Here is a 21,721-nt window from a genome sequence, read left to right on the forward strand (position 1 = left end):
TCCATTACAGTAGCCTGAATTTATGTAGGATCAAAAGAGGCGTGCTCTACACTCTCTTTACACAGAGAGTGAATCGGCTCCAGATATGTATTATTTATGCATCATAATTGCATTTTATTGAGGAAGGTCAGGTTTCCAGAGGGACCGTGGGGATTGAAGCTGTCAGCGTCATTAATATTGTGTTGTGAGTTGAAAGGTATTCAATTGATAGACAGGGCCAGCTTGTCAAGCACTGCACTGCATGCATAGACCTGTATTATTGAAGTATACCCTGCATTTATATTAACTATCTCAAGATTGTAAGGTGCAAAGGACAGCAAGGTTGGGTTGATTCCAGGTCAAAATTTGGCTGTGTAGCTTTTTTCAATCCTCAAAAAAGCTAGTCTGTGCTATTTATAATATGGGGGTGGGGAGGGGGAATCAAATAATCCTTCAGTGATGGACGCGATGTAGAGATTTAAGATGAGCTCAAGCTGCGTTTTTTTTTTTTACCAGGCTTTTCGGAATTTCCATCTGCAAGGTTAAAGAAAAGGAAAAAAGCCAGAATGGGAAGCTTAATGTTTGATCTTAGGCTCCTGTTTCCATCTGCATGGCTGGTTCCTGTCATTAGCTACCAATGTGAGCTATAGAATGGAGAGATGACACTGCAGGTGAAAGGCAGAGGATGAGTTTGAGCAAACTGCTCTTGAGATATGCAGGCACTTCAGCCTTTACTGTAATCATGACGTTGGTTAGTAACCACACAGCATTTTACATTGAATACATCAGCTGCTTAAAGACTTAGGTGGTGTTTGCTATTTAAAACAATATTACAAGAACCAAGCACAGACACTGGAGATCCTAATAGAACTGCCTGGTGTCTTCTACTAAATCCAAACTATGTGTACGTGATCACCATGGCAATGTTTCCTAATACAGTACTTCATTATAATCTGCAGGTGCCGTTCTGTGTTCACAACCTATTTTGTTCACAACAGGAGTAGTATTAGCAACCTGTACGAAACAAGGACATCTAACTGGTAGCTAGATCCGCTGGGTCACTGTTCATCCTGCAATAAAGTAGTGATTTTCTTTCCCTTTATAACAGCACCAAGAGCATGTAATACTGAGCATGTGAGAGTGTAGAGAAAGCAGCATGGGGGATAGAACTTCAGTGGTAAAATCTTAATGGAGCTTTTGTATGAGTGTGACTGGGTGTCCAAGATCTACTGCCGAAGGGCTTTGTGTTCTTAATCTCTTATGACTTGTGTCAGGGCTCATTTGGTTCAGGTGGGTGGTAGAATGCAGAGTGTAAAGCAAGCCGCTGCCATTCCTCCTTTTTTTATTTTTTGAAACAGTGTTTCATCTCCACAGCCCCAGTCCCAGCACCAGCGCAGGGTGGTTATTTAGTGCAATGTCATAAACTCGTCTCCTGCTCTCGGCTGGAGGTGTCTTGCAAATACTACGTGGATTTACAGAGAGATTGTTTGTTCTAATCCCTCTTAATCAAACACCGCTGGGAGGGACGCAGTGGATTGTGGCGATGGGATAACTGTAAATGACTTTGACTCCTAAATCCAGCAGTGCCACTGGTATTGACCTTCATCCTTTTAATCAATGCTTTTGGGTAAGTGGAATGCAATGTTAATGATATGCTCAAGACACCTGTTTTGGATCTGTATTGTATGTTTAAACTGGATGGTAAAGGTGGGGGGGAGGGGGGTAGAAGTAGAATACTTCTAGCAGCTGATAGCGTTTAGAATCTTTTTTTGCAGAACAAACATAACCACTTTAGAAACCTCCAGTGAGCAACAATGGTAATCGGGTATAAGAACCCAACCAAAACGAATAGTCATTTCTTGTGAGAACAGTAAAACCGTTAACAGTGTTCATTCTTCATTCTTTTCTCTCAAAGGACAATCTCAATTCCACGCACAGGGGAAATACTGCAACTCATTTCCCTGCTTCTATAATAAGACCATGGGCCTAATGCGTGGGACTGTGCAACCAAATCAGTTCCTGCATATTTGCCGCTTGCAGGGCAGAGTCTTTCTTTAACTATTTCATCCTGGCAACATGGAATTAGAATATTAAAATTGAGGCCTACACCATTTCAGTGGGTTTCCTGGTTAAAAAGTGTAATGTGTAGTGCAATTTCAGAACACATCCGTTGTACCTCAACATAATTAAAGAAACATTCAAACTACATAGAAACCATGACCAGAAATGTTGTTGAGCCCAAATTACACTTCCCAATGGTGCCTGAAGTAGAGAAATCCACAACTAACTTCTTGTACAGTTTTTTGGTAATCATTAACATGTAAAGAGGACTGAACAAGGTTTATCCTTCTCTGGTTTTTCATTGAAACCTGTAGAAATAAAAAAAAATAAAAAAATAAAAAAAAATAAAAAACACCAGTGGTGAAGTTATTCATCTTAAGATATTAATTTTAAATTTGAAACCAAACATACACTGTAACAATGAAAACAGCAGAATCAGTAGTGACAGGAGGGGATGTTTGCCAAGTGGCATTATCCCTTGGAAAGCACCTTGATTGGAAAATCAGGCAAGGTTATTGGATTGTCAGGTATGCAGTTTGCAAGAGCCTGTCTAATACAGCTACATCCCAGGGCTGCTGCATTGTCCAAAGGGTCAATATTCTGAGCTCCTAACTCAGATGAGAGATAATCTCCCTAAACCTAATCATTGATGCTTATTTGAAAAGCCCACTGCGGGAGGCATTTGTATGCGTTGGGTCATTTTGTGTAGCTGCAGTTAAAGTAAATAGCTTCTGACACAGTTCCCTTGACTTGGCAACTGCAGAAATCACTAAATACCAAATCCCTAAACAGGAAGGGTATAACACGAAATGAGAGTTGTTTTCCTAGTTCCAGGCTACCGTTGATCCGATTACTCTGAGTATTTTGCTATTAAGAGGATTTATTAATTCAAAATCAAGCCCACCTTGAGTTTTGATTTGAGGTTGTGAATTTGTCTTTGTACAACATCATTCAAATTCATCAGCAAGGCAGACAGGATCATGGAACCCCCATACAGTAAATCTCAGAGACTTTTCAATCATTGGTGTAATTTATAGAACAATCAGGCCTCAGAAGTTGTTTCTTACCTTGAATAAATAACCATGCAGTCTAACCAGAAGGTGTGGGGAAAAAACTAATGTTATAATAATGTCCTGACCCAGAAGCAACAGTAGCAGTTCATTTATCTGGGGGTCACCAAAGTCTTTAAAATGGAGGTTAATCTTAATCAGCTTTGTCTTTAAAATAACCAATGGGCAGCTATCAAAATCCAGTCTGCCAGAGATTCTGCCATTGCTTAATACGAATGAATGCAACAACATTCAACATGGGTATTTACAGATATCTGCAGTAATCTAGAGATGGTATTTGCATGATTATGTGAGTTACAAATACTGGTCGCCTCGCTCATAAATCATCATTGGCTTTAATAGGACATTTATTGTTGGAGGATACTGGTGCATTGCAAGCTGTTCTGAAACCAGAATGTGGGAGTTTTACAGTAGCTGCTTCTGAGGGCAGAGAAATGATGCACTAATGGAAATGTTATATTGTACACTCCACAGAAGGTAGTGCTTTGTAGTGGTTAAATCCACAGTGATGCTAGCAGCCTGTTTCTAGGGATGTTCTTGAGTCATAGGTGCCTATCCTGGACAGAAATGTTGAGCCCAGAAAGATAACTGAATCCCCAACACCCCTTCGTAAAGTACTTTATAGCAGGGCATTAATATCTCACGAGCCATACAGTACATGTATATGACTCACTGAACTACTAATATAGCTCATTAGTAGTATCTAATGGGTTTGAACAGGCTGCAAGGGGAATCTGTACTCTTAAGTATTAGGAAGTGGTAAGAATGCATCAAATGTTCAATTAAACGAGAACTATGTAAAGATCTGGCTTAGTGTAGTTGCTACTATTGAGTCAAGTTTTAGTAAACTGTGAGGCCCTTGTAGGATGATACAGCCATAAAGTTGGAAAGCAGAGCTCTATTGCTCCTTGTTGATCTGCAGTTCAGGTGAGCAGGCTAAATGTCCATTAGCTTTTAAAATCTGTAAAGCTTAGCCTCCTTGGGTTGGTGTGGGTGTCAGATTCTGTATCTTATGAAATGGGATAAACTGCGTATTACAAGTTTTCTTTTCAATGAAAAATTGTAAATGTTCTGCTGAGATGTTATATTGGTGTGTAGGGAATAACTTAAACTTTGTTATCTCCAAGAAATCAGACAAATGAACGGCACTAATCCTTCAGAGTAAGCCCATAGGTACTGTACATGTAGGTGTTTTTAGAGCTGATGTCAATAAAATATGCATGTAGGTTTTGTTTGTGTGACAGAGAACCCATACAAACCTTATTGTCAACCAGACATCATTATGTTTATTATCTTCTGAATGGCTTCAAGCAATCTGGCTTGTATTATTAAAAAACAAAACAGCAGGGCAGTATTGTGATGCAGTTGTGGTGAAATAAATGGAACTTAAATGTTAACAGAATTAAGCATATCTGCAAATTTTCCAGTGGTAAATCTTTGGAAATATAATATGTATTGATATTAAGATTTTTTATTATCATTTATTTTTTATTTTTAACGGAGCAATATGTGAATGCTGTGATTGACCTTTAAAAAACTAGTCAAGAATGAGCACAATCTGAAATGGCTAGTTTGCTGCTACAGTAAGTTTATGAGATGCCAGAGGCCATGTGTTACCTGACAGACAGCAAGGGTACGTAGTGGACTTCCATTTATATTTGGGGGGCAGTTACTTCAGGGCTGAGAATTGAGGGAACACAGGCTTGTCAGGTCAGATTAACAACAGGGTTACTATGAGGTTGTGCTAATATTATAATGGTGTTTGCTTATGCCCTAAGGCTTTGAGAATGCACTCCCTATAGTATTAGCTTTGTTAGTGTGCTGTGTTCTAGGAAACCTGAAAGTGCCAGTGTTAAGGCTTCTGCAAGTGCAGTTACTTAACCTTTTCCTATTGTTTCAACCCTAAATCGCCTTGCAGTTTTAACAATAAGCAACCGTGAAGACAAAACGTTTACATTTTTCCTCTATTATGCATATCTACAGTCTTAATAACTACAACTATAATAACTACATACAACTCAAGTTAAATTGTGCAAATACGAAGACATTGAGACAAACTTACAGTTGAAACTTTTGTCATTGAATTTGACAAAAAAATGAGTAATGTGCCAAATCTAGCTTCCTTGGGGGATACTGTTAACCTTTCATTCTAATGAGCTAGATTGTGCACATGCCTGTGTCTACAGTCTGAGTTGTCTGAACAGCCCCAACACATTTGAATAGCTGTGTTTAATTCTTTGAGTTTGTCATAATAAATACACAGTGTGTCAGACAGGTCCTAGCAACAGTGGGCAATTCAAATATTAAAAAGCCAAATTGCGCATTTGCATTTTTAAGCATGCTGTTTGAAAAGGGACTCACTCAGTCTCAGAGGCCTTGTTGCCTGCAATAATAGACAACCAACCTTCATTGTGGTTTATTACAAACTTCTTATTCTGTAGTTACTTCCTAATGCTTATGAATGGTGCAGTAATTTGTTATTCTTCCCCATTTCTGGTGACAGATTATCTCATTGATTTCCTCATTTAGTTTTGAGCCGTTTGGCTCCCTTTGAATTTTGTTATTCCTGGTCGAAGTTACTGACTACTGGCTGGGTTCAGAGTATCAGTGCTCAGCAAGTGCCTTAGGGCTGCTAATTCTCAGGCATTTCCCTGAACGCAGTGCTTCGTTAGTTCAGTGAGGAACTCAATTTATTATCCTATGGATCTGGAATACATAATGCAGTGTGTGTGTGTGTGTGTGTGTGTGTGTGTGTGTGTGTGTGTGTGTGTGTGTGTGTGTGTGTGTGTGTGTGTGTGTGTCTTCTGTATTGAAGAAGCACTCACTATGAAGTGGATACTCATCTGTGGTGCTGTGATTCCTTGTTTACTGTAATTTACAGAACGAACAAAAGCGCTATCTAAAATGAAGTGCAAAATGTATACAGGAGTAGTTGAAATGAGTCACAATGCATTATCTATCACAGGTAAACTCATTAATTTAAAGCTAGTGAGGTTGGTGCCTAAATAATTCAAATGATTTCTCTTAAAAACTAACAAAGTGCATTGCATCGCCTTACATTTTTCAGCCAGATAATGGTGTTTAAACAAGATAAAGCTCTAGGTGACATTACATTGCCTCCTACCAAGAAGAAAGACAGTGCCAGGCACTGATGAACTCCACTGAAGCAAACAGCGTCTATTTGCATGTTTTTGTGGAATGTTTAATTAGATTTTTCTCTATTTAGTGCATCACAAGGTAGCCATTCTGTTATGACTGAATAGCTTCATTACATTACTTCTCACTATTGTTTGTTAGTTGTAACAGTTCCGCCTGGCTTTAATGGCAGAGCACGTTTAGAATGGCTGGAAATCTGATATAATATTAATGACCCTCTTCTTGTTCCACTTGTTTGATCTGATCTACTGATATAGTGCAGCCTGTGCATTAACAGGTTAAAAAAACAAAACAAAAAAAAAAACAGTTGCATCACATGGTTTTATGTTTTGTGGATTTAGATAACATAACTTACTGTCAGTGCTGTACCCAGAATATATATATATATATATATATAAGGACATATTTACAGTATTCAGGGCGTACCCCGTTGAGATATCGTAACTGGCTTCTCAGATGAGAGTCGGACACCCTGTCTGGAGCTCGCTACCTGCTGAATTTGGCTGCGGGGAAAAGCAGCTGGAGATGGACGCCTAAGCAGCAGGTGGGCGTGTCCCGCTGACACACCTCCTGGGTGCTGTAAGCCAGATCACGATGGTCTTTAAACCAAAGGAAACTAAAGAGCAAAGGAAGACTTGTGTGAGTAAAAGCAACAAACCATTGACCACCGCGTGTGGAACCAGGGTCCTGGTGTTCAGAAATGAATACCATTTAGTTTAAATCACAATGGTACACAGAGTATTCAGTTCCTTCTGCTGAGTCTGAAGATGGAGTAAAGCTTTATTTTCCATTGAGTAGTGCAGCTGTGATGCGCAAAGTATGTATTCATTTTCAACAAAAGCCGTGAAAGAAAAACAGGGAATAACCTTAGAAATGAGAACGAAGAGGACATGAGGGACACACAAAGGACAAGAGCCTATCTTTGATTTTAGCTCCACACTTCGAAACTGCTGCTGGGAGTTCAATATCATTGATTGGAAGTTGTTTAGCTGATGAGACTGCTGGAGTATGTCAGGAGTGGACATCGTAGAGTAATGATATTCTCACATTTTTGCAGTTCAGGGTAGACTGGAAATAAAATATTGGAGTTGGGGGATTTCATCTTAAAATGTTGGCCTTGAATTATTAAATACCTTTTTGGGCTGCTACATTATGATTACATAATGAGTTTGAGAAATAATCAGTACCCAGATAATGTTGCATTTCATCACAATTGGGTTGCTGCCCATAGTGGTCATACTTATATATGCACTCATAGTACATACAGTGACACCTTTGTATCCATGAAAATAATGAATGCAATTTTGGGGATTATAGCATGAACTAAATTATAATCCATGATAATTTAATACAATTGATGAGATGGTTTGGCATGGAAGAAGCCAATGTAATTAGGTTGATCTTTCAATCTCTTTTATTTTGGTGCTTAAACTTGTTTCACGTTTTGTAGATGCTCATTTTTTCCGTCTTTTACGATAGAAATAATATACCACAGCTGTTTCCACATGAAACATTGGGAGGAAATTGGGCAAGCAGACATTGGAACTCTAGGTCTAGATCAAAGCCTGTAGACGACCAGGCATGTAATCAACTAGAGACCAGCGTATTTGTACAGTTATTTGTAATAGTTGCTAAAGGGATGTTGCTTTCTGGTTCTTTGCAGGGCTGTTCGGTTAATGTCACAGCCGTTCAGTAGTATGGAATCCAGACACCAGGTAGACATGCTAGCCTGTGCGTTCGTTGCACTGTATTGGCAACTCCTCAAGCAGTAGCAAAGTGACCGGACTGCTTTGTTAGGGAGTGTTCTGATCTCACTGTCCTGGAAATGGATGAAGCACTCTGTGGATGCAATTTCAGGATTCCATTGGAATGAATACATACTGCAGTTATATATGTAAAGAATAGCTACCGGAATTTTTTTTTTTTAGTACATGTACAGTATTATTAATTGCAGTCAAAACTAAACTTTAAAGGATAGAACAAACACTGCATAAATAAGAAGTGGTGAGTATGTTTTCCAGTTTGGGCTCCATCTGTTAAACCGCTCAAATCTAGTACAATAAAAACTAATGTGCGTGATAATGGATGTTCTTGTGTGAAGTTGTGTGTGGAATGATTAGAAGTAGTCACTGAGCACTGTGTATCAACAACCAAGCCAGTCAACCGTTGTGGTTAACCACACTTTTATGACTCAAACATATACTGTGGATACAGGTAGCTCAGCACATTTCTTTTTGTATTTCGCTGGAATCTCTTATAGACATGGCAGAGGTTTACAGCAGTGCGCTCCTGCCTGTGTGCTTGATCGTTCACTGGAACCATGAACAGAGCACCAGCTGAATAATTCAGACGCGCCGCTACCGCTGGGAATAAGAAGGAATGAGCCAAGCTGCCTGAAGGTTGCTGTCATGGCAGTGACAGTCGCTGCTAGACTCGCAGTAACGTATTGTCTTCTCAACTTCCAGGGAATTCACACAGCTAACTGCAAACTGGCAAATGAATCATGCACTTACCAGGTTCAGAAAAGCTTTTTTTGCATTACGAAAACTTAAATAATATTGTGTAGAACGGGTAGCTGGGGTTAGGTGCATTGTCAATTCCCCCCTATTTATGTTTATCTGGCAGGCGTGCCAAATTGATCTAACTAATCAAATGTAATGTAATCTTTTACCTCCCAATGTACTGTACATTGTTAATTGTTACATAGTGGACACATTGTGGCAGTACTTATTGGTAAGCTATTGTTAACAGAGTGAGATGCAGGTGTATACTAATTTAATAGCATAGTGTAGGTACTGTATTGGGCGTGGTCCATTTATTCAGAACACCCCCATTAATGCACATCCATCTTGTGCAAGTCTTGTGTGCTGCTGTGGTCGATGCGGCTTGATCACTTCCTGCATTGAGTGTTTGGGTTACTATCTGTATTGATTAACAATCTTATATTCTCTTATCTGTCACCAGTCGCTCCCAGCCAGACGCAGCCAGATCATAAGTCTTCTGGGGCGTTTGCCATTTCCTAATGATGTGTGACACTCTGCTCCTCCTGTGCCTGTTACAAACAGTAATCTAAAATGGCATGTTAGAGAGATGCCTACTTTATAAACTTTTGCAATTCTAGAACCTAAGAGGGTATTCCATTACCTCTGCATCTCTGCAGACAGATGGTATTCAAGACAAAGATTCCTGTGTGATATTAAGAACTTTCTGAGACATGTTCATGAAAGTTACTTACAAATTGCTTGGCCATTCAAAAGATTTCCAGCAATATATTATGCGTAATATTGTCCATGCAATTACCATGTAAACCTATTAGCAGTTATTGTATTTTTTGAGATATGTCTGTGTTAATCCACAGTAATCCATGACATTTAATGTTTGTTTATTGGATTTAAGACATATAGAGCATGTGTGGAGGCAGCCCGATGTAGTAAATCATACAGCGATGTGCTAGGCTTCGGTTTATGGGGCTAACACTCACACTGAAATCAACCTCCTTATTTTAATCTTAATGTTTTGCTGTTTCGTCTGATTGATTATTGCATTTGCATATTTTTTTTTTAATTATATGCGTGTCGTTTTTAAAATGTACACCCTTTTTTAAATAATGTTTTGCAATAGTGCTAATAGGTGTCTAAATCAGCACAGTGGCACAGTATTGCTTGCAGATCCTGAATGTGTTCAAAGTAAAGCGATTACTATTGAACATCGTATAAGCTTGGCAGACACGTATTTAGCCACAGAATGTGCACAGAATAGGCAAGTGCTGTACACTCTTTCCTGACCGCTGCATCCCCCTGATCGGTATGGATCATATAATATTAGGGTTAAAAGGTGGATCAGTCCCAGGGGTATTTCGCAAGCATTGACAATTACTTTCGTTTTTTTCTTTTTAGTGGTCAATTTTTCTTCTCCAATGCCTGAGCTCCCGAGATTTCTAATCACACTCCTGGACCGAAGTTAACAGATTCATTGGTCTCCAAAGACAATGCTTAAGAACGTGGTTCCTTTCAAGTTCAAGTGTCAGATACTGTACGTACCCAGCTTGTGTCAGGTTGATGCTACTGGCAGTGCCTGTCTCCAGCAGCAAGCCAGGAAGCATCTAGGCAAATAAATCAGTGAATGTATTTTTTTTTTTTTCTGGAGCCACTCACTGTGAGATTAAACAAGCAGAAAATAATGCAGCACCCTTTAGGATGAATGTACACTAGCTGCAATCAAGACAGTTGTTATGTTGTTATTTCAGCCGCTCTTGTTTTACAGCAGCTAAAGTGCCATCCATCTTACCACTGCTTCTATCTGTGAGGAATTGCGCTCCTTGCATTAAGGGTCAATTATCGCCTTAAGAATGGCTTAATAAGTCAGCTGATTGAACACTGAATGGCCCTTTGCAAACATGTGCTTATTTCTCCATATTAAAAAGCATCCACTTACATTGAGCAGTGGATACACTGCAGACACAATACAGGGGTATGGAACTGAAACGGAAACAAACTCTTAATAAAACAAATTAAAAGTGTGTCGCTTTTTGTAAACAAAAGCTCTCCAGGGAGTCTCCCAACTATCCATTTTTTTAAATCATTTCAGCCTCTCTGTTTTAACCAGTTTAAGCTTTATCAATTGATTATAGAAATACATTTGTGCATGGTGTGTATCGCATACTGTAAAACAGGACCAGTCTAAACTCTGCTAAAACTACACTATTGTGTTAAATAATTGTTACTTTAGTATATACAATACCAGATCCAATGTCCCTGAGACAAAGATTGGATTTCAGTTGAATAATAAGATGATTAAAGTACTGTATGGCCAAAATGACTTTGGGTCAAATGTACTGTTCATAGTGGTGGGCTACTATTGGGGGGTATTGACCGGAGTGGAGATAGTATAATCCTATTTAGGGTTCACATATTGTTCATTGAATTTAATATTGTAACATTCTATGCAGTTGTCTTTAGATCAATGATTTGTCTTGCATTTCATTTAAATATTCAATAGCCTTGGAGTAATCAATATGTCATAGGATAGGTAGAAAAATTGTGGAGACAGTATGAAAAAGAGATGGATTGCAAGCAAATTCAGTATCTCCAGTCGGAAGCTTCCAGTGGCAATCAGGGGGTTTGTTCTTTTTTTGTAGTAGGGTACTGTGAAACTTGTATGAACTGGTCACCAAAGGTACTGGAAATCTGGCTGTTAAGAGCAAGTTGACCAGTAAGTTCATGTGATCATTTTTAATGGCATTCCTGAACAGAATATATTAACACACTGGATATATGCACGGGGGAGTTCTGCTCTTGTCCCTCATCTTCAGAGGAGGTTGTGTCGTAAACCAAGATGTGTTTTTTAATAATACCAAAAAACTGCCTCTAGAGAGTAAGAATATTGCTGCAATTAAATTACCATTCCGAGGGCTAATGAGCGGGGAAGATAATAAACATCATCTTTGTTCATTCTCTCTCTCTCTCTCTCTCTCTCTCTCTCTCTCTCTCTCTCTCTCTCTCTCTCTCTCTCTCTCTCTCTCTCTCTCTCTCTCTCGTTTATCAGCAGTGTCTTGCATTGCTACAGTGTAGGATTAGATAGTACAGTATTTGCTACAGTATGATATTAATCCAATCTGTAAGTTGCAGAATATAGTTTTAAAATGAATGAAACTAATAAAGGATATTATGTTATTACTGTTACAGTATAATGCTGGGTTGCTCCGGAGCTGGCCATATTATTTACAAGCCCCATAAGAATACAGTGGCTTGGTAAGTATTATAAGACTCGTAATGTATGCTAATCTAATGCATGCAATGAGTCAACACGACTTAGATGGTGCAACTGGGAATAAACTGAGTTGTGGACTTTTGTGATTTCGCAGAGCATCTAATGAGTATATGGTGGATTCATTACGTTATGAAACGGTCTGCTGGGATTAGTTAAATTGCAAAGATATCAGAAAACAAGGCAGAAGCTGGGTGAAATGTGAGAAGTACCTCTCCTTGAGAAAAGCTGGCAATATATATTGCTGTATGATGTGCACACTGTAGTCACAATTTGCTGTGCACATGTTTCCCAGTAGGGCTGAAGCATTAATCAATCAGAAAGGAAGGACATTAAAGGATGACGGTTGTACACATTGTGGGATATGTAAAGACGGGGCTTTAGCTACGAATGGGATTACAGCACACTTGGGTTATTAAGATCCCGGAATGGTTAAGAAATATCCCAACTTGAAGCTGTGACATTACTTTTTTTCCCCTGATTCCGAATATATATATATATATATATATATATATATATATATATATATATATATATATATATATATACATATATATATATATATATATATATATATATATATATATATATATATATATATATATATAAACTTGTGGCCTAGTACCCTGGCTTTAATTCTACAGTAGTTTAAGTATATTATTTTATTGAAGAGGTACAAGGTATGTGTCTTCCTAAATCTCTAAATGGAGTGCCAGACTGACATTTTCATTTTCATAGCGGGCAACAAACAGAGAACTCCAATTTTGTTCTCTTGAGTTTTGATTTATTTATTTATTTATTTTAACAGGTTAATTGAGTAATTTTCACACTGGCCAACCCCATCTCTCAGACAGCCACCCATTTCGAAATAGCCTCAAATTGTCGTGTAGATTTGAGCATCTTATCAGAGGTGCACAGAATTCAATCTCTTTTTTTTTCTTTTTGTATTGACTCTGTTCTTGCTGAGAAATATTTTACATTACAAAGGGAGAGTTAGGCAGCCGCAGCTATTTGCTACAAAATGAATGTCATCTCCTTCAAGACTGGCAAATTGAAAGGAAAGAAACAAGATGTTTACTGTGAGGAGGCATTTGTTTTTTGGGCTAGATTACATACATACATACATACATACATACATATATGCATGCATACCCACTCACAGGGATCAAGCTGACCCTGAAAAGATGAAACCTGATAAATTGTTGACTACGTGTGTGTTTGTGTGTGTCTGCATGTGTGTGCATAAAAGAAAATAGCCCTAGTTAAAGGATAGAGCAGGAAAACTTTTAAAACATCCGCTCAAAACCATAGAAATCCTTTCGGAAGCCTGTTGTAATGTTTGCAGCCAGCCATGCATTCAAATCTATTTGTCAGTCAGGGCCTTGTTATGTACAGGGCTGTCTCAAGGAGTTTGTTTCTGTAAGGTCCACAAGATTAAACATGTGGACATGTAGCCTGTAATGCATATCTACAGGCCTAGTTCAACCATTTCAATACTTCTAATAGAACATTAAAGGAGAGTATGAGCCTGGAATACCAACTAAAAAAGGGTTCGATATCACTGGCAAACAGCTATAATCCCAAACTGCATTCTGGAAATGAAGCTCATCTGGGAGCTGCGTTCCCGTCAAATTCGCTGATGCATATTTATAAAGCCATGTGCCACCACCCTCCTCTCTCTCTCTCCCAATGAGAAATGTGATCTCTCAGCAGGGGACCTACTGTGTGTGTGTGTGTTCCCCCAGCTTATCCCTTTCGTTCCGTGAGGTTTCTCTATGGAGCAGCATTGTGTTACTCTTGTTGTGCCCTTTTGGAGGGGAGTCTGTGATAAAGATCATTAGAAACTAGCGCCAGGGGAGTCAGCTGGAGCAGTGTGCAGCAGCTTCCTCCCATTAACTCAGAGCCACAGCCAATCAAGCAATTTCCCCAAGAAGTGAACATTGCAGGTGGAGTGGTCATATCATTTGATCAGGGAAGAAGTGATATTTTATTTTCAGGATCAGCGTGCCGGTTGCTCAGACAGTACTACAGATAGACCAGACAATTTCCTACAGCTTGCCGTTCTAATATTGAAAATAGACCAATAAATAAGGCTCAAGATTGATTAGCCTTCAACAGGTCAATGGATTTTCTTTTAGAAAACACTGTTAGGAAATTCTAATACAGTATAATAAAAAAAACTGCCTGAAAGATTGAAATCATGATAGACCTTTTTTGACTCCCAAGAAAAGCGCCTTGGAGACATTTTGTAGATTAGCAGATACAGAAATTAAGAAAACAAAGAGAGAATTTTCTGTTTTCTGTTTGCCTCCAGGTCTAGTGATTATCACTTTGCTTTTACCTTCTCTAGAATGACAGAAAGGTTTCCTATATCCTCTTTCATCTAATTAGAGGAGGCATTTTGTTGTGTTATTAAATAAAACGCCTGTTAGAAATACCAGCAATAAAATTCAGTCAGCTGTTGCTTAGTACTGTATACTTCCAAATACTTATTTTATTTATTTATTTATTTATTTTCGTTAATGGAGTGCTAGCTAAAGTTCATTTTCATCCCTCATCACAAGGTTGGTAAAAAGTCCTCTATTGCACAGCAGTTTCATCCATTCCAGGTTTTGATATAAGCTTGATCAGAACCAGTGTATAGATAACACACTCAGGAGTGCCTGATTAAACTCATAGTAAAATGCTGGAACCAGACCATGTGGACCAAGGCTGCATCAGTTACCTACAGCATCGTATTTGAAATATTTCCCTATTCTGAAATAATATTTAAAAAACATGCTGGAATTTCCAGCAGAGGCATCTCGGTCAGCCCCTTACATACATTATTATTAATGAGCTGTTTTCCTCTCGGCCAATTATCAGTGACCTGTATACTGACCTGGTGTAGATTCCTGGAAAGACAACTTGTTAGAGCTTAGCTGTTCTCGGTTAATCTGACATTGGCAGTGTGGGGTTTAACTAATATACGGTACAATTGTTTAGTTTTTTTCCCCTTCCTACTTAACAAAGGAGAAAAAAATGGGTCAAAGATTATTCTTTTTGTTTGTTTGTTTTATACCCTTTGGATCCCATTGTATAGCTGGATACCAATTAATTTCAGGTCGGTGTCTCCTCCTGATATTGCTTCAGGTTAAAGATGGTAAACAGACCATTTAAGCTGTTACTGCCAGAAATCTGCCATGGGCCACATTGTTATCATACCAACATTTCACACTGAAATAGTTTTCTTGTGTGCGGAAAATGCAAATCCAGCCTCTGTCTCATCTGAGAATGGAGATCGGCAGGCCAGGCTGTCTGAACAGATATCTGTCAGAAAGTTACAAACTTGTGCAATGTATATTAGTTACCATATGGGTTCCAATGGACACAGCAGCAGGGCTTGCTTTAACTACTAGGCTGTATTATGTTGTCAGCTTAAAGCAAAATTCCCTCAAGTATCTCTGACCTGCTAAAGTCACTAACCACTGTCGTAGCTGCTTGTGCTTGTCTTTACAGTGGACTGGTCTTAGAGGAAATGACAGAAGTTCTATATGTTAATAAATGTCTTACATGTCTTTAGCATCCGCAGTCCCTTTTAATTTCCCAAAAAGACAAGCATAAAGGTGCTTTACAGTATGTGGATGTTAAAGAGTAAGTAGTGGGGTTCTGAAAAATACAGCGTTATTTTCGTTGTTAACATCCTGACTTTGAAGTCTGTTTCAAAGCTCTTTTCAAAATGTCTGCTCTAGTGCACTGGGGTTTGAGATCTGTCCTCTAAATCACTGCAGGAAGAGCGATTTAAAAAAAAAAACATAACAACAAGTGCTCTGGCTTTTCTGTTCCGTTTGACAATGTAGGCAATCATCCTTACACTATCAGTGCACTAGAGCGGACATTTTGAAAAGAGCTTTGAAACAGTGTAAAAAGTAGTCAGGATGTTAACAATGAAAACATTAATTACAGGTACATTATTTAAACAGTTGTAGCAACACGCGGGGACGTGTAACACTATATTTATCGGAACCCCGCTACTTACTCTATGTGAATATATTTCATTCGACTTATATAACAGTTAATCACTGAGGGGGAGTGGTCATGGTACAATGGAAACTACAGTACATTACTTTGCGCAGATATTGGATAAAGCTCATGAGAGTACATATTGATTGATCAGAGGATTTTCAGACTACAACAGAAGTTGGAGAGGGTAAGCTGAAAGTCAACATAGCTATTGAACACCTTTATGGTGCTCTGGTGTGAGATATTTTAGGATTCCTCTTATTGTTTTTGGTATTCCCTGTAATTCCACGGATTTTCCACAGCAGGCGATGACTCGTATAGATAAAGCCTGCCAAGTGAAGAAGTTGTCAATGAAGCAACCTTGTGACTGCATCACTTTGCTGTTCACTAAACCACAACCTGCTCTGTTTTACGCTGAAGGACAAGGGTGTCAGACTTCATACTAAATAAGGCACTGAGAAATAATCTATTTTTCCTTTTTCTTCTGTTTCTGTCTTGAACAGTCATATTTCATTGCAGTGTTCTTTTTAGCATCTTAAAGCTGGTTTGCATTATATACGGCGGGGGATGATGAGAACTCTTGACACACCTGTGATTGTAAATTGATCTTCTCTGTGAATTTGAATTTGAAAATGCTGCTTCCTTCTTTGACAACTTTTCATGTTACTTGCTGCCACCAAACCTTTCTTCATCTCTTCTCTTGTTTTAAAGTGATTGCGTAAGGCAATTTGCTGACACACAGGGCAGAGGCTGTTTAGTACAGTATTTATTTAGTTGAGCTATGCATCTGTTTTAGTGCTGTCTTGCGTTTGCACTGTGGTTTTCAAGACCTGGATATCACTTTTGCTTCATAAACATCCTAGCGAGAATGCTGTGAGCATAATTGCTATTTTACTGTGCTTCTTCACTCTTCTGTTACCAATCACAGTCGGCTCATGAATGTGCCACCTTGCGTTAGCGTTTTAAAATGATGTTGCCGCTGTTTCGGTGTAATTATTGGAACAACACTCTCTGGCCTTGGTTAGCTATTGTATTGTTTATTTAAAGATCAAGCAGCTTCAAATGTAATGTTTTTATTTTATACTGTCCCCTTGCTTTTTACCTGAGTTAAGTAATGTGCCAAAGTGACTTTATGGAAGTAAGAACTAGCGCCATCTAGTAATGCATCTAGCAATACACACCTGTGCACTAGATGGCGCTGGTGTTTTTCTATATAAAGACCCTGATCTATACTGCATTACATGTGTGTCTATGGCAGGTAACAAGAACTGAAGAGCGACTGCTGAACGCGGATTCAAATCAGCTTAACAAAGACTTTATCAAAACATGTAAGATCAATCAATTCCGAGTTACTGCAATAAAAGCCACTCAGAATGGTTGCAAACAGTCCTAACAAATACACTCATATGTATTTTGGAGTTACTGTACTAGCTATTTAAGTGATGCATTGAGTTTGCAGTTCAATAGTAAATGGCTTCATGCTGCAGCAGCTTGTGTGGCAGACTCACAGATACTCTACTTAAGAAATGTAAAGGGCAAAGCAAACATGCTATCATGAAAGAGATTGCCATACTGTTTTTTTTTTTTTTCTTCTCAGCATTACTACAGCAGCTAGTGCAATCAGGCTGTACTAAATTCAGATAATCCAGGAATGAAGTTAATCCACTTGGCCATGACACTTGCTGTAGTGTGGGACATTTAAGAGTGAACTGCAGATCACAAACAGAAGGGAACTTGAATGAGAGAGAGTGTGCATGAAGCTTGTTCATAATTATACAGGCCTTCAACCCCCTCAATATTAAGACGTCAAACCGAATTGCAAAAACACATGAGTGTTAAATACACTCAATTGTGGACACAAATTCACGATACAGTGTCGGAAAGCCCCAATTTGTAATGGTAATTCAATAACAAATGAATTAACCTTATTTGAGTTCCCAAAAGACATACTTGTGCATTTCTTGTCTAGTTTCACACAGTGGAAAAGCAAATCAATTTGATAATAATCTGAAATGACAGGTGCCATTAAGGCAACAAAATTATAAGCACTTGGCGTTCAGAACAGGTAAAATTATGCCAAGGTACAGTATTTAATCAAAGATTCTCCTACAGTTAAAAATAGCTAAGTAGGCAGATACAGTATATATATATGCTTGTTTCCTTGTGTCAGATGAGCAGAATACATCTGGTTATAATATTTCCAACCCCCCTCCCCTCTCGGTCTGAGGCTAATTGTTTCTAGCATTGAATTATAAAAAGCTTGTTGTTTCCACACTGATAGACTGAGCTGCCTAGGTGGCTGCAGCCACATGAAACTGCTGCCTGAGCTGGAGCCAACCTGATAAAGCAGACAGGACAAAGACCACACACTCCCAAGCAAGGGGCAGGGCTTCTCACAATCGCCTGTTCTCTCCTGCTGCCTGCCTGCCTGCCGCCCTCCCTGGGATCTGCTCAGAACACGGACTGAGAGAGGATAAGATAATAACACAGAGAACAAATCCAGCCCTTTGTATACAGTTAGGGAGGAAGACAGAGAGGGGGAGTGAGAGAGAGCCTTGGCCCACTTCCCTTATCCCTCGACAGGAGATAGAAGTAGGGCAGCCTCCCTTCTCCTAGCAGTCAAAAAGGCGGAACGTGGTTAAGAGGGTCGCTTCAAGTACCAGCTAAATTACTCCAGGATTCCTGACTAAACGGCACTGGAGTGGAGAGGCATACATCAGGCAGAAAATGGAGCTCTGAGCTGATATACCCCTTCTATTCCTTGCTTTGCTACTGAACTAGAATACACACTGTGCGCTGTTCATTTGTTTAGCGGAGTCAGAAGGAATGCTTGGTAAGTGTTTCTGTGATTATGGCATGTGCGGGAAACAAATGAACACATTCTATTCATGTCCATGGGTGTTCTGGATGTATCAGTCTTGGACAGAGAGAAGGCTGTTTTATTTTTTATATGTATTGATGTATGCATTTATGTATTCATAAATATATTCAGCATTTTAACAAAAAAAATACTTTGATACAACAGTCCTTACTGCTTTATTTATTATAATTATTTTTTAAATCTGTTTCTATTCATGTTTTACTTCTATACTTGTATCCACCGGCACGGGTGAAATAACGTTTTAAATATAAATCAAAACAAAGCAAAAAATTATCTGACTGTCTGCATTTGGGAGGTAAGCTATGCAGTTGTTTCTGAATGTTCTCAGTAATGTAAACGGCAAAGTACAATTATTAAGAGTGTGTTAAGTCACAGAAGGACCGGCCTCTATAATTTCATTTCAAGTTACAGTGCCTGTATTCAGGCTAAACAGGTTTTTGAAAGTTGATCAATCACAGGTTTGTGATTTTTTTTTTTTATATTTGGGGAAGTGTTGTTGTTATTTCATCCTGCAAGTGAAATATTTATAAGGAATGTTTCATTTCATGCATAATTAAAGTATGGTTCAATGTACCCGTACAATATCTGGCTGCTAAATGTAGTTTGCTAAATTCAGAGAAATTATTTCATTGTTATTTCATAGCTTGTTTGTTTTTTTTCTCAGTTATTTTAAGCTTCCTGTTTGCTATGACTGATGCATTTTACAATTTTAAATAAACTGCAGGATATAGAACAGAGGCATCTAGCTTCATGAAACAATATTATATTGCCATTGCTGTTTAATCGTTGTTAACACGCTCAAAGAGAATATCTAATATACAGCAGGTCTGCTTCTAATATCTTCCAGGAGCCACAAAATAGAATCACCTTGTAATACTGCTCATTCAGAGCAGTGCTTTCATTCTAGGCGTTCCTGTAAATATGGGCTTTTCTATGGATATAATAAAGCAATTCAATATAACGGCAAGCAGCACAATATATTGAAGTTAGTCCGTTACTAAGCTGCCTCTGCTAAAGTAAATCCAGGAGGCTCCACTTCTGTTTGCATCCCATGTTCAAAGCAAACCCGAAACCATTGCAAATCTATAAACAAGCAGGTTTCTGTGAATAAAACAAGCCCAAACTGTTTTGCTGTCATAATGAAGAAAAAAAGGCCACCGTCCAAACTGTCAGTCCAGTAGTCAATGGTTTACTATAGGCTATATTCAGTGTTGTAGATATTACAAGTGCTTTTTTAAAGTATCGTATTTAAGTTTACTGCTAGTTTGTAATTAAGTGGTTACATGGCATGATGGTTCTTACACACCTTTTTGTTTTCAAAGTCTCTGCTACTGTATCAGTTTGTAGTTAAAATGTTCCTGCTTTCTACCGTTGTCGCTGCTTGTCTGTAATTCCTTGTGGGCAGCAGTTCCAGAGGGGGATTGCTTAGATTAAACAAACTGTACCGGATCTCTTTTTGTGGACACGGATACTTCACCCCACGCAAAGACCCTCAGGTTTAGTTTTTTTTATAACCGTTCAGTTCAGTTGAATCCACCATGCACTTGTCAAAAGTATGGCAGTGTCCCCGACAGAATATAGAGGCTGTTACTGAAAACAAAACCCTCTTTAGAAACTTGAATGTGGAATAAAAGCTCCCATAGAATCCCTACAACAATGTAATCTATATCCGTATAAAAATCAATCATAAGATATTTAGTGGTACTGATAAAGAAATTACATTTAGACTACAGCTCCAAGTAAGCATCCCTTTAGTAGTAGTTTTGGTGACTTTAAACACAATAAATGCATTTTATATACCAGAATATAGCAGAATAAAACAAACGCATCCCTATACAGGTTTCCAGATGGATTTCATTGTTGTTTTTTCTAAGTTCGGTTTGCTTTGTAAGGGGATAGGGGGCTGTGCTGTATTTTTTTCCCAGCCCCCCCGGTCTGCTGTTTAAGTGTGAAGTGACACATTAAGATTTGGTGCTGGAGGCAGTGTCAGACAGGTAGGGGAAAGTGCTGTGAGAAAGCAGTAAGTCATTTTCACAAAGTCCCATCTGCTGCAAGGATGGCACCCGTTTTCATTGGGGGAGAGACAGGCTCAGCTGGATTTTCTATCCTACTTCACTAATCCCCTCACTCACACTCTCTTTTGCCTTTGGAGATTATAATTCTACAAATGTGTGTAATAAGATATGAATGTGTATATATGTACTGTATCATAAAATACTGTGTGTGTCAAGTGTGCCAATGAAAATATATATATATATATATTCTTTTTCGTCATGGGGGATTGTAAGTATGATGTTGCTTTCATTGTTGAGGAGTTTGGGATAAGGCACGCCACTTTGGTCATGGTATTGTTTCCAAGGACTTCACTTTTTACAGATCTCAAATCGTCCAGTTGCATGTATCTGAGTCTTTACGATTCAAGCTTTGTTTAAACCAATTCGTTTCGGATAAATTCTCATCCTGTACCTCAGGTAAAGCAAACAAATGGATGCCATGCACAAAACATGCTTAATTTTTTGCAATCAGTTTTGCTAATCCCCTGTATGATCCATGCATCAAAGCATGACCCTTGCAAAGCATCCTTATCCTTGAATAGTTCTTGCTTTAACTTGGATTTATGGCTTTATTCCAGCATGACCCTTGCTGGGAATACTATCTGAATCGTGATCTTTTAAATCCAAACATAAAAGCATTATGCCCAGGTTTGTAAGACTGCTAGCACAACCCAGCTTTAAGATTCAGCAAGGTTCGTTATGCTGCATTGAAGATGGTATCCTCCTTGTTGTGTCTAGGATAAAGAAAATGC

The 21,721-nt window shown here is 38.6% G+C and overlaps 1 protein-coding gene across 7 annotated transcripts in view; it reads left to right on the forward strand.

Moving 5' to 3' along the window:
* Positions 1-21,721, forward strand: part of LOC117422477 (disabled homolog 2-interacting protein-like) — a 241,465-nt gene that overhangs the window by 157,102 nt on the left and 62,642 nt on the right. The window contains exon 1 of one of the 7 annotated variants that reach the window (XM_058986901.1): positions 11,934-12,016. The exons of 5 other annotated variants lie outside the window; for them this stretch is intronic. The gene's annotated coding sequence lies outside the window, so the exon portion shown is untranslated. Of the gene's footprint in view, positions 1-11,933; positions 12,017-18,447; positions 18,868-21,721 lie in introns of those variants that run through there. One more of the 7 variants, XM_058986899.1, reaches the window with a different exon arrangement.

Source organism: Acipenser ruthenus, chromosome 15, assembly GCF_902713425.1.
Source record: "Acipenser ruthenus chromosome 15, fAciRut3.2 maternal haplotype, whole genome shotgun sequence".
NCBI lineage: Eukaryota > Metazoa > Chordata > Actinopteri > Acipenseriformes > Acipenseridae > Acipenser > Acipenser ruthenus.